Raw genomic sequence first — 13,514 nt, forward strand, 5'->3', positions numbered from 1 at the left:
AATCAAGCAGTCTCACTCCTGGGCATATATCAAAAAAACCCCCTGAAAACTCTAATCTGAAAAGATACATGCACCCTAATGTTCATAGCAGCACTGTTTACAATAGCTAAGACATGGAAGCAACCTAAATGTCCATTAACAGATAAATAGATAAAGAAGATATATATAATATATATGCTATATACATACATAACATATATATATATATACACGCACACACACAATGGGATGCTATTTAGCTGTAAAAAGAATGAAATAATGCCATTTATAGCAACATCAGTGGACCTAAGTGATGATCATACTAAGTGAAGTAAATCAGACAAAGATAAATATCGTAGGATATCACCTATATATGAAATCTTAAAAAATGATTAGAATGAACTTATTTAAAAAACAGAATAGTGTCAAAGACATAGAAGGAGTGGGGATAAATTAGGGATTGGAGATTAATAGCTATACACTGCCGCCGCCAAGTCGCTTCAGTCATGTCCGACTCTGTGCGACCCCACGGACTGCAGCCTACCAAGCTTCTCCATCCATTGGATTCTCCAGGCAAGAACACTGGAGTGGGTTGCCATTTCCTTTTCCAATGCATGAAAGCGGAAAGTGAAAGTGAAGTCACTCAGTCATGTCTGACTCTTAGGCACCCCATGGACTGCAGCCTACCAGGCTCCTCCATCCATGGGATTTTCCAGGCAAGAGTACTGGAGTGGGGTGCCATTGCCTTCTCCCATACACTACTATATATAAAATAGATAACTAATAAGGACCTACTGTACTGTATAGCACAGGGAACTCTTTGCAATACTTTGTAATGACTATATGGGAAAAAAATCTGAAAAAGAGTAGATATATGTATAACTGATTCACTTTGCTGTATAGCAGAAACTAACACAACATTTTAAATCAACTATACTCCAATAAAAATATTTTTAAATAATGAGGACCTACTGTATAGCATAGGGCTTTTCATATCTTGTAATAATCTGATAGAAAAGAATCTGAAAAATAATATATTTATATATATGTATTAATATATACGTGTGTGCCATGCATGCTTAGTCATAACCAACTCTTTGTGACCCCATGGACTGTACCCCTGCCAGCCTCCTTTGTTTACGGAATTTTCCAGGCAAGAATACTGGAGTGGGTTGCTATTTCCTCCTCGAGTGGATCTTTCTGACCCAAGGGTTGAACCCATGACTCCTGCATCTACTACATTGGCAGGTGGATTCTTTACCACTGCTGCCACCTTTGAAGACCCATATGTTTGTGTGTTTATAAATCACTTTGCTGTATACTTGAAACATTGTAAATCAACTATACTTCAATTTTTTTTTTTTAATTGACAAACAGAAAAAGAGTAGCAGCAGGAAGACCCGTCAGGAAACTTTTGCAATAACACAGGGGAAAAACGATGGCGATGATGGTGCCTGGGCCAGGCTGGTAGCAGCAGACATGCACATCATTGTCAGAGTTTGTGTATATTTTGAAGATTGAACCGACAGGATTTGTTGAAAGATTGGGCATGAGACTTGAGTAGTCAAGCGTGGTTTTGAGGTTTCAGGACTGAGCAAGGTGAAGTTGTCATCAACTCAGCTGAGGAAGACTGTGGGTAGGGCAGGGCTGGGGAGGAACATGGCAAGTTCGGTTGGGGGCACCATGAGTTTGGGACATCTGTCAGACATCCCAACAGAGAGGTCAAGTAGGTCGTGAAGCATCTATGAGTTTAGAGTTCAAAATAAATGTGTGAATGCAAATGTAAATTACAGATTAATAGGCACAGAGGCTATATAAGATTAGATGAGATAACCAGGAAAAAAAAAATGCAAAATAGAGAAGCGAACCAAAGAGAAGGACCAAGCAATAGAGAAAGAACAGCCAGTTCTGTCCTAAGGCATCCTAAGCCTGCAGCAGAACTGGTTGACTTTCCACTGTAATAACTACCTTCCAGGAAAAGAAGTCCAAGGGCATTTTACTAGTTTCTATGCCAAGCCATGATCATGAATAATCGCACAGTACCTGGAACATAGTAATAAGAGCTTCTGAATTATTACAAATTGTTGAATGAGTTATTTCAGGGCTCTGGGGACAGGCTAAAATCTCCTGAGGTTTGAGCTCTTTTTATTAGAGAGATTTGATATTCTAAATACATTTAGACTTCCTCCCCTTCATACCCTCCAGGCACAATGGGGATCAGATGGGCCAAGGTGCTTCCTCCTTGGGACTGAGCTGAAAGGCTGAAGGCGGCTTCACTCAAAACAAGCTGCTCTTTCTCCCTAATCAACTCTATCTGATCAATTCTTTTTTATTTTGAAACATCTACCTGCTGTGACCAAGCATTCTTCTTGGTATCCCCGGAGAGGGGAGAGTCTCTGGGCCGTCTCCCCTCTCAGCAGCTTGCTTCCTCTCCTCACTGAAGCCTCTGTTAATGTCATCTCCTCAGAGAAGCCTATTAGCATCATTTGATCTCAAGCTGTCCTAGTCTCTTCCACTTTCTTTTTATACCACTCATTACTATCTGCCACTTTATTAATTTGTCGGACGGTTGGTGATATGAACTGAGATGTATCCCCTTAAACTTTGTATGTTGAAGCCCTACTTCTCAGCATACTATATGTAGATTGAGAACCAATTAAGATTAAATGAGGTCCTAAGAGTGGCTCCCTGATCCAACAGGATTAGTGTCCTTATAAGAAGAGACACCAGAGATTTGTCTCTTTGTGTGAGGACACAGAGATAAGGTGGCCATGAGCAAGCCAGAAAGAGCTCTCGCTAGAAACCAAATTAGCCAATACTTGGCCTTCTCGCTTCTGGAACCATGAGAAATAAATTTCTGTTGCTTGAAGCCACCCAGTCTATGATATTTTGTGAGGGCAGGCCGAGCTGACTGAGACCATTGGTTACCTCCTGCCTCTTCCACTAAAAGAGTCTTTTTAAAGCAGGATTTTAGGGGTTTATTTTTCTTATGTCAGTGTATGCAACTAGAACAAAGTCTCACTCATAGCAGGCCACTCACTAAATGTGGATGCACGAATCAACTCTCAGATCTTGTCGAGATGTCACTTAGTGGATGACCCCCATGTGGAAGGATCACGCTGAGCAAGAGCTAAAGTCAAGAACACGTGGTCCCTGGCTCACGAGAAGCCTGCAATCTGATCACTCTGGGTTAGGTTGCTCTGTTAGGCTGATAGCAATTCACTTCCCCAAACTCTAAATTCCGTTTCCTGCTAGGCTGCAGAGAGGAGGGACAGTGCTTCGGGTAATAACAACCCTCATTTTAGCAGAGGCTCCAGGCTGTTTTCCATGAGAGTCATCTCCGGGCAAACACAGCAGGTTTTCAAAATAAATTTAGTGTCTCATTTGGGATGAATAGTCTGCATTTTCATCTTGTAAATCATACCCAGCAATCCTTTTCTCAACTTTGACCCTTTAAGAGTGGAGGAAATGGTATTTCTGAGCAAACCTGTCACTGGATGGGAGTCTAGTACACTTGTAGGAAAGGGTATGGAGAAAATCCTTATCTCTTTTGTCAGGAGTCTCCCAGTGCAGGATGTTTTATCCTTGACTAAGCTCTGACTCAAAGTTTCCCAAAACACACACACATACACACACGCACGCACCAGAATTAATATATTCAGACTGAAACCAGCAAACACAGTGGCTCGTTGTGTAGAAGTTGACCTTTACTGTGACCTGACTCCATGAACTCCATAGACATGAGAGTCAAAACTAGACAGTTGTGTGGGGGAAAGGTAATGATATTATGGATCCACAAGGCTGTAAAAGAATAACAAAGAAGATAAGCAATAAGAAAAGCTTTCAAGGTCTCACAGCTCAGTCCCCTGTTTGGAGGGAAAAGGGTTTTATTTCTGTCTCAAACGTAGGCTTAGGCAAACCCAAGCCTTGCTCTTTGTGGTGGGCTTATAAGCAGGCTAAATGGAAAAAGGGAAATTCCTGGCAAGTACTGGTTTGGAGATGGTACAAAAAAACCTCAGTAAGTATAGTGTATTTCCTCCTTTCCTGAATCCATACTAACTTGCCCAGTGAAACTTTCTTTAGTCCTTTGCTGATTCCAAAACTTATTTTAATTCGTGTGTTTCGTTTCTTATTTCCTTTCCCACAGATGGTGGGTAAAATATAAGCCTGTAAAAGTGAAGCTTAAAAGACTTTCTTTTCTTTTTTTGGGTTTCAAATATTTCACATGACTATACGGTAGTCCCACCTCATCCGCCCACACTTACATTTTTCCTCTTCCTAGCATTAATAGGTCTAAACATTTGGTTAGGCAGGAAATTTAGAATAGAAATTCCATCCACCATTCTCTTGTCTCTTGTAGGAGTTTTTAAAAACGATTGAAGAGGTTCAATTCTAGGTGCAATAGAGTGAGCACACTGAGTCATTCCACCCTCTTCATCCCACTGACTGTAGCTACGAAACCTGCATACAATAAATGAAGCATCTGAGAGCTCTGAAGGTAAATAGTAGCAGTCAGATTGGAGAAGATGACCAATATGGTGAGTTTATTACTTTTTCCCCTCTAGTATCACTTAAAATGAACTCAAGTCTGCCCCCTAATATGCAAAAACAATAATATACAATGCCAAGTGAAATTTATTCTGAGAATGCAAGACTGGTTCAGAGTTGAATATCAGTCAAGGCAATTTCATCATATCGACATTCTGAAGAGTAAACTAACAAATACCAAAAGTATGAAGTATAAAAGAAGAAATTGATAAATTGGACTTCATCAAAATTAAAAATTGTTGATATGCAAAAGACAGTAAGAGCATGAAAAGACAAGCTATTTGCAAAAGAAAATATTTGCAAATAGTATCTCTAAAAAAGGAATTTAACCAGAATACCTAAAGAACCATCAAATATCAATGAAAAGAAAACAATCCAACTCTGACATAAATCATAACAATGTTTACTTAGGTCAATATCCCAAGGCAATAGAAAGAAAAGCAAAAATAAATAAATGGGATGTACTTAAACCTATAAGCTTTTACACATCAGAGTCTCATTTCCTAAATGAGATGAAAAGATAGCCTACATATTAGGAAAAAATATTTGCAAATGATGTGGCCAACAAGGGCTTAATTTCCAGAATATACAAACAGCTCAGACAACTCAATAACAAAAAATAAAAAAAACTCAATCAAAAAATGGGCAGAAGACCTAAATAGTCTTCTAGTGTAGAAAGTTAAAAGTGAAAGTGAAGTTGCTCAGTCGTGTCCGACTCTTTGTGACCCCATGGACGCCAGGCTCCTCCATCCATGGGATTTTCTAAGCAAGAATACTGGAGTGGGTTGCCATTTCCTTCTCCATCTACTGTATAGAATAACAATAATTTCTCCAAAGAAAACATACATATTCTAAGAGGCATGTGCAAAGATGCTCAACATCACTAATTATTAGAAAAAAGCAAATCAAAACTGCAACAAGGTACCACCAAATACCAGTCAGAATGGCCATCATCACAGTCTACAGGTAACAAATACTGGAGAGAGTGTGGAGAAAAAAGAACTCTTCTGTACTGTTGGTGTAAATATAAATTGGTGTAGCCACTATGGAGATCTTAAAAAACTAAAAATAGAGTTGCCATATGATTCAGCAATCCCACTTCTGGGCATGTAACCAGAAAATGTAAAAACTCTAATTCAAAAAGAAACATGCACCCCAATGTGCACAACAACACTATTTATAATAGCCAAGACACGGAAACAAATGTCCATTGACAGACGAATGAATAAAGATGAGGTGGTACCTATGTACAATGGAATACTACTCAGCCATAAAATGAATGAAATAATGCCATTTGCTACGACATGAATGGACCTAGAATTTATTGTAGCAAATGAACTAAGACAGAGAAAGATATCGTATGTTACCTTTGTGCTTAGTCGCTCAGCCGTGTCCAACTCTTTGCGATCCGATGGACTGTAGCCTGCCAGGCTCCTCTGTCCATGGGATTCTCCAGGCAGTGGGTTGCCATTTGCTTCTCCAGATGATTCCATTATGTGGAATCTAAAGTATGACACAAGTGATCTTACTTATGAAACAGAAAGAGACTCACAGACGTAGAAAACAAATGGATTGTTACCGAAGGGGAGAGAGGGTAGAGGAAGAATAAATTAGAAGTTTGGGATTAGCAAATACAAGCTGTTAATACTATATACAAAATAGGTAACAAAATCCTATCTAATAGCACAGGGAACTATGTTCAGTGTCCTGTAGTAAACCATAATTGAAAAGAATATGAAAAAGAATATGTTTATATATGTATAACTGAACCACTTTGCCATACATCAGAAACTAATACAATGTTGTAAATCAATTATATTTCAATTAAAAAAAATAAAAGAAGCTAATATTGAAACGGGTAAAAGACTTGAGTAGATACTTTACCAAGGAGAATGCAAAGATTGCAATAAGGCCCATGAAAAGATGTTCAACGTTATTAGCCATTAAGGAAATACAACTTATAACCATGACACATTTTTAGAATGGGTAAAATAAAAATTACCAAAATACAAAGTGGCAGCTAGGATGCAGAGCAACTGTAACTCTCGTACTTTGTTAGTGGGGATGTAAAATGGTATATGCCCTCTGGAAAAATTTTGAAAAAAATTTTTATTAGCATAGAGTTGATTTACAATGTCACATCGGTTTCTGCTATATAGCAAAGTGTATCAGGTAAACATAAACATATATTTATTCTTTTGGGGGGCTTCCCAGATAGCTCAGTGGTAAAGAACCCATCTTTACCAATTCAGGAGATGTGAGTTCGATCCATGGGTCTGGAAGATTCCCTGCAGAAGGAAATAGCAATCCACTTCGATAGTCTTGCCTGGGAAATCCCATGGAAAAAGAAGCCTGGTGGGCTACAGTCTGTGGGGTCCCAAATGAGTTGGATACAACTTGGCAACTCAACAACAACAAACAGCAGCACATTCTCTCTCAGATTCTTTTCCCATATAGGTCACTAAAAAGTGCTGAGAAGAGGTCCTGTGTTACACCGTAGGTCCTTATTAGTTGTCTATTTTACATATAGCGGTGTGTATTTGTCAATCCCAGTTTCCCAGTTTGTCCCCCCTTACCCCCCACAACCGTACGCTTGTTTCTACATCTGTGAGGCTATTTCTGCTTTATAAATAAGTTCATTTGTACCACATGTAAGCGATATCGTATGATACTCGTCTTTCCCTGTCTGACTGACTTTGCACACTCACCACATCCAGCAATCCTATTCTCGGGTATTTACCATACAGAGATAAACACATTTACAAAAGCAAACAAGCTTTGTACAGAAGTGTTTACATAGCGGCTCTAGTCATAATCACCAAAAATTGGAAACAAGCCAAATGTCCTTTGATTAGTGAATGGATAAACAACCCATGGTGCATCAACATAATGGAACACTACTCAACAATATCATGAAACCAACTTTGAATCATTCAACAACTTTGATAAATCTCAAAGGCATTAAGCTGAGCAGAAGGAACCAGTCTGTAAAGGTTACCTATTCAATGATTCCATTTATATGAAAGTCTCTAAAGGACAAAGTCATAGTGATGAACAACAGATTAGAGCTGGAGAGAGAGTGTGATGGCAAAGGGACAACACGAGGGTGTTTGGGGCAGGATTGAGCTGTTCTGAATCTTGATTTTGGTGATGGTTCTATGAATTTATGTACATGTTAAAACTTACAGGACAGACAGTACATACAAAAAAGTCAACTTTACTGTATGTTAACTTTAAAAATAAAACTGGAGAAAACCCAGAAGATTGCACAGACACAAAGCAGGCAGAAAATCATCATTTTACTCAGTTTTCCATTTCTACTTATCTAGGGTAGAAAACTGTTCAGGCCAAGTACTTTCAGGTTTAATATTCTACATGTGTATTCATTCCCAATTTCCATCAAAGCATCCATGCAGCTTGAGTGACCCAGTGAAGATCTGGAACAGATAGCCGGGGGAAAGGACTGGCTGTCAGAAAGTTAATGACTTGGCCTGATGCCATGTTTAAAGGAACAAGAATGACATTCAAACCTTAATGGAAGTATTAAGGTTCAGTATAAAGTATTCAGTCCAGGAGACAAGGAGACAGGCTTTAGTTTTAATCAGCTTTTCCAGCAATAATCAGCAATATGTTCCAAGAGTTTGCTGGGTCAGCAAATGACCAACTTCAAGTTCTTAAGCCCACAAGAAGGATAAGCCATTGCTCTTCTATGATCCTCAAAACAAAGCTCTATATACAACAGTACTATGCCACCTGGCCTAAAATAAGACTACAAATTTGTTATTTTTTTTTTTAGACTGAAGCTGCCTGAGGACTTACCTGCCTTATGCACAGTTGCTCCCAATACCCAACATATAATAGATATTCACCTAGTGTTTACTGGATTGTGTTGAATAGTAGAAAGTAGCTTTAACTTGGGGCTTCCCAGGTGGCTCAGTGGTAAAAAATCCACCAGCCAACGCAGGAGCCACAGGAGACTTGGGTTTGATCCCTGGGTCAGGAACATCCCTTGGAGTAGGACATGACAACCCACTCCAGTGTTCTTGCCTGGAAAACGCCAAGGACAGAGGAGCCTGGTAGGTTACAGTCCATGGGGTTGCAGAGAGTCGGACACGACTGAGCATATGCCTCTACACAGAGCTTTAACTACCAGGATTATTTTAGAGTCTTAGTTCCAGATGAGGTTAGCAGTCATAGTAAAAATAAAATGAGAATGTCTGGTAGGAAAGAGGGCTAAATGTTTTTCAAGGTCTGAACCACAAGCAGAAAAAGGAGGCATCATCTAGAATCCTAATGACGGAAGTCAGGAGACGTGAACTTGGCCCAGCCTGGGCTCTAGCTCTGCCCCACTCACAGAGCAGAAGCACAGGGAGTGCATAGCAGGGGGGCCACACCCCTTGAGCCCTGGGGAGCAGAGCTGGTATTTTTTTGAAAATATCAAGAATGAACTGAGAACACGCTTTAGCTTGGCTTGGGTCAGTTTTCAAGTCACCTCAGGAAAAGTGAGAGCTACTTGCAGGAATCGCCACGCATTATTTCTGTCAACAGCTCAGGAACGCAGGCAGCCTCGTTCCTGGACCAGCACTCTCTCAGTCTGTCTGCGATCCTTTATTGGCTCCATTTTCCTCTCTCCACCCACCGAGTCCTCTGCTTCTGCACTGACTCCTGTTGCCACTACTAACAGGGAGATCTCTTAGAATTTTCTAGTTCTGATAGGTTACAGGATGTCACTGGGCCACGATAATGTCACAGCCTAGACAACGGACGGGCTGCCCTTGGGTGATAAACGCCTGCACACATGAGGCCACAAAAAGTCGGGGCCAGGGGTGGGGCAGTTCTCTTCACAAGTGCTAGGAGGGGATGGGACCTGACATTCAAGCACAGTGCTTCCTTGGGGTTTGGGGTTGGGGCTCATGGTATTTGGGTGACTCTCTTCTTACTGAGATGACACAACAGGTGGAGGGGTGAGTGAAGGCAGCGACTCTGCAGGCCGGAAGGACAAACTCACAGAGACTGGAGGACACAGCTCCTATTGCTGCCAGGCACTCTCAGGCCAGACACAGAGTTGGAACTTTGCTCTCTGGACCGGGAGGTGCCCTCTGCTGCAGATTTCTTTTGAGGCTCCTGCGACTCCTGCATTGACAGGCGGGTTCTTGATGACTGAGCCACCTGGGAAGCCCAGATCCTGTTACTCTACTACCTAAAACCCTGCATGTCTCCCACTCCTCAGAATCACAGCCCAGATTCTTACAATATCTGACAACGCCCAGAACAACATTGGCACCCTACTCATCCCCAGGCGCCCCCGCACCCCCACCTTGTTCTGCTGCGGGCACACCGGCCTACTGGCTATTACTTGGACACTCCAGACCTGCTCCTACCTTCGGCCCCTTGCACTAGCTGTATCTTCTGCCTAGAAAAACCGTCACCCAGGCAGCTCCAAGATTCTCTGTGATCAACTTCCAGTCTGTCCCGCCCTCTGGCCTGTGTTCTAGATTCCCCTTGTCCTGCTTCACTTTTCCATAGCTCGGATCCCTTTCGAACACAGCACATAATTAATTATTGATCAGGCTTATTTTCTCTCTCCGGTAGTAGAACATAAACTCCAGAGAACAGGAATTGTATCTATTTTCTCCACTGATCGGTCTTTAGCACCAAAAACAGAGTAGGTACAGAACAAGAGCACAAGAAAGAGCTTTGAATGAATGAGCAAGTGGGTATCAGCTACCGCGGGCGGCGTTTCCCTCCCTGGCAACCTCAACTTCTGATGATGACCTGAATCACTCCCTCACCTTTCATTCACTCATTTATTCATTTGTTTGCTCAACAATTATTTATGTGTCTGTTCTGTACCAGGCATTAGAGATAGCGAACAAAACTAAGTCACCACCTCTTTCCTTGCCAGGGAGATAGGCGATAAATACATAAACAGATTGAATGTGCTCTAATGTTACATGCTATGAGATACCAGGATATGCTGCCCCCAAATATGCTTCTTTTGCATAAGGATTATTGTAAGCTGATTATTTTGAGAAAGAAATCAGAGTAGAAATTACCCTTTTGTAAGGAAAATTTCCATTCATAAAAGAAATCTCCATTTGTAAAAAGCGTCTCTCACTCTGTACCAGGGAGAAGAGGACTCTAAATCACAGAAACCTCTTCTCCATAGAGAAGGAAGGCGCAGATGTCACTCTGCAAAGCAAGACTTACTCTTGTTTATTATATTTTCCTAGTCACCTTCCCTTAACTTGCCACCTCCCCTCCCACCTTTCTTCTTTTGTTGTAGCGGAAGAGAATGTTTAAGTCCAAATTCTAAACCACTTCTGAGTCACTCTTCCCAGAGTTTCTCTCTGTATATGAGGCACGCTGCTGCTGCAGCTATTTAATCGCTCATTCATGTCCAACTCTTTGTGACCCCATGGACTGTAGCTCCCAGGCTCCTCTGTCTGTGGAATTTCCCAGGCAAGAATACTGGAGTGGGTTGCCATTTCTTTCTCCAGGGGATCTTCCCAAGCCAGGGATAGAACCTGCATCTCTCGCTTCTCCTGCATTGGCAAATGGATTCTTTACCACTGTGCCACCTGGAAGCCCAGGTATACACATGTTAATAAACTTCTGTTTGTTTTTGTCTTTTAAACTGTCTTTTGTTACAGGCTTCCCTGGTGGCTCAGACGGTAAAGCATCTGCCTCCAATGTGGGAGACCTGTGTTCAATCCCTGGGTTGGGAAGATCCCCTGAAGAAAGAAAACCCGCTCAGTACTCTTGCCTGGAAAATTCCATGGATGGAGGAGTCTGGTAGACTACAGTCCATGGGATCACAAAGAGTCGGGCACACTGAGAAACTTCACTTTGTTACAAGGACCCCAGCTGAGAACCTCAAAGAGAGGAAGTAGGATTTTTTCCTCCCCTAAAGGCCATCGTATGCTAAAGCTGGAATTTTCCTGGCAGTCCAGCAATTGAGATTTTGCGTTCCAATGCAGGGGGTGCAGGTTCGAGTCCTAGTTGAGGAGATAAGATTCCACATTCCTCGTGGCCAAAAAACCAAAACATAAAACAGAAGCAATATTGTAACAAATTCAGTAAAGACCTTAAAAGTGGTCCAATTCAGTTCAGTCACTCAGTCATGTCTGACTCTTTATGACCCCATGGACTGCAGCATACCAGGCCTCCCTGTCCATCATCAACCTCTGGAGCTTGCTCAAACTCATGTCCATTGAGTTGATGATGCCATCCAACCATCTCATCCTCTGTCATCCCACTTTCCTCCCACCTTCTATCTTTGCCAGCATCAGGGTCTTTTCAAATGAGTCAACTCTTCGAATGAGGTGGCCAAATTATTGGAGCTTCAGCTTCAGCATCAGTCCTTCCAATGATATTCAAGACTGATTTCCTTTAGGATTGACTGGTTGGATCTCCTTGCAGTCCAAGGGACTCTCAAGAGTCTTCTCCAACACCACAGTTCAAAAGCATCAATTCTTCAGTGCTCAGCTTTCTTTATAGTCCAACTCTCACATTCATACATGACCACTGGAAAAACCATAGCTTTGACTAGATGGACCTTGGTTGGCAAAGTAATACCTTTCCTTTTTAATATGCTGTCTAGGTTGGTCATAACTTTCCTTCCAAGGAACAAGCGTCTTTTAATTTCATGGCTGCAGTCACTATCTGCAGTGATTCTGGAGCCCAAGAAAAGAAAGTCTGTCACTGTTTCCATTGTTTTCCCATCTATTTGCTGTGAAGTGATGGGACCGGATGCCATGATCTTAGTTTTTTGAATGTTGAGTTTTAAGGCAGGTTTTTCACTCTCTTCTTTAATTTTCATCAAGAGGATCTTTAGTTCCTCTTCACTTTCTGGTCCACATAAAAGAAATAAAAAGGAAAACAACCAATCAGGATGAGGTAGAGTGTTAGTCTCAGGAGGGTGACTAGGGAGGCATCACTGTAGAAATAACATTGGTGGAAGAGTCTGAGTGAAGTGAGGCAGGAGCTGCACGGCTTTTGGGAGAGGTGCTCTCAGCAAGAGAACGGTAAGCAAAGGGCCAGCAGCAGTGGCGACATGGCCTCACTCAGCCAACCTCAGGTGGTACAGCCTGCCATCACCACCCGACACCTGATCAGTGGGAGGTACTGATAGCACTGGGCAAACAGCGATGCTGTAGATGTACTGTTTCAACTCTCAGATGGTTCCCCTCTTGTTCTCAGTTCTCTCTCCTGAGACAGGAAGGAAGCGGGCAGGGAACAACCATAAAAACACAGACAGAGCTACTGAGGATACAACATAAACTGCTTAGAATCTACTAGGCGCACGATGGCAGATTTGATTTCCAGTAGGCCCTGAGTCTCGTTACATGCTCACTGTAACACACCAGCATGCTAAATGACACACCTACAGATGCCATGAAAGTTCCAAGGCCAACACTAGAAGGCCAAAAAGTAGGTGGTGATCCAATTCCTGCAAATTCTCACCCCTTCCCCCAAATAGCTGGAACAATTCTCCCACTCATTAGCCTAGGAAATAACCCAGCTGGTAAAAATTAACCACCCCCACACTAGGGGGTTGCTCTTGCCTTTTGAAATGGACCTGTGTTCTGCCTATGGAGTGTGCCTCTCTGTTTTCTCTTTACTATGGCTCATTCTTGAATTCTTTCCTGCAGGAAGCCAAGGAACTTTGTGAGACCTGGGACATGACCATTCTCTCAAGCCCCATTTCCTGCAACCTCTTTACAAAGGATATAAATAAACCTACTTTTACCTAGCACTTTGCCTCTCACGGAATGCCTTCTGCACTTAAACATAAAGAAGTTGAGTTTCATTAAGTCTGGAGATGAGTCATGCAGCTTCAGTTGGAAGATGCAAATCCCATCTGAGGTGTGCAGTTTCACTCCCACTTGCCATGGCAGCCCTTCCCAACATGCACACATCTCCAAACCAAAAATAAAATTAAAACACAGCAATGAAACACAGCCCTTTCAAACATACACACATCT

The 13,514-nt window shown here is 41.9% G+C and overlaps 1 long non-coding RNA gene across 1 annotated transcript; it reads left to right on the forward strand.

Annotated features, from left to right (window-relative positions):
* Positions 1–3,754: 3,754 nt before the first annotated feature.
* Positions 3,755–13,354, forward strand: LOC112446834 (uncharacterized). The gene is made up of 3 exons (XR_003034926.2): positions 3,755–3,997; positions 4,340–4,517; positions 13,182–13,354. It is a non-coding gene; the product is annotated as an uncharacterized lncRNA (long non-coding RNA).
* Positions 13,355–13,514: the final 160 nt, after the last annotated feature.

The sequence above is a fragment of the Bos taurus genome, chromosome 5 (genome assembly GCF_002263795.3).
Source record: "Bos taurus isolate L1 Dominette 01449 registration number 42190680 breed Hereford chromosome 5, ARS-UCD2.0, whole genome shotgun sequence".
In the NCBI taxonomy this organism is placed as follows: Eukaryota; Metazoa; Chordata; class Mammalia; order Artiodactyla; family Bovidae; genus Bos; species Bos taurus.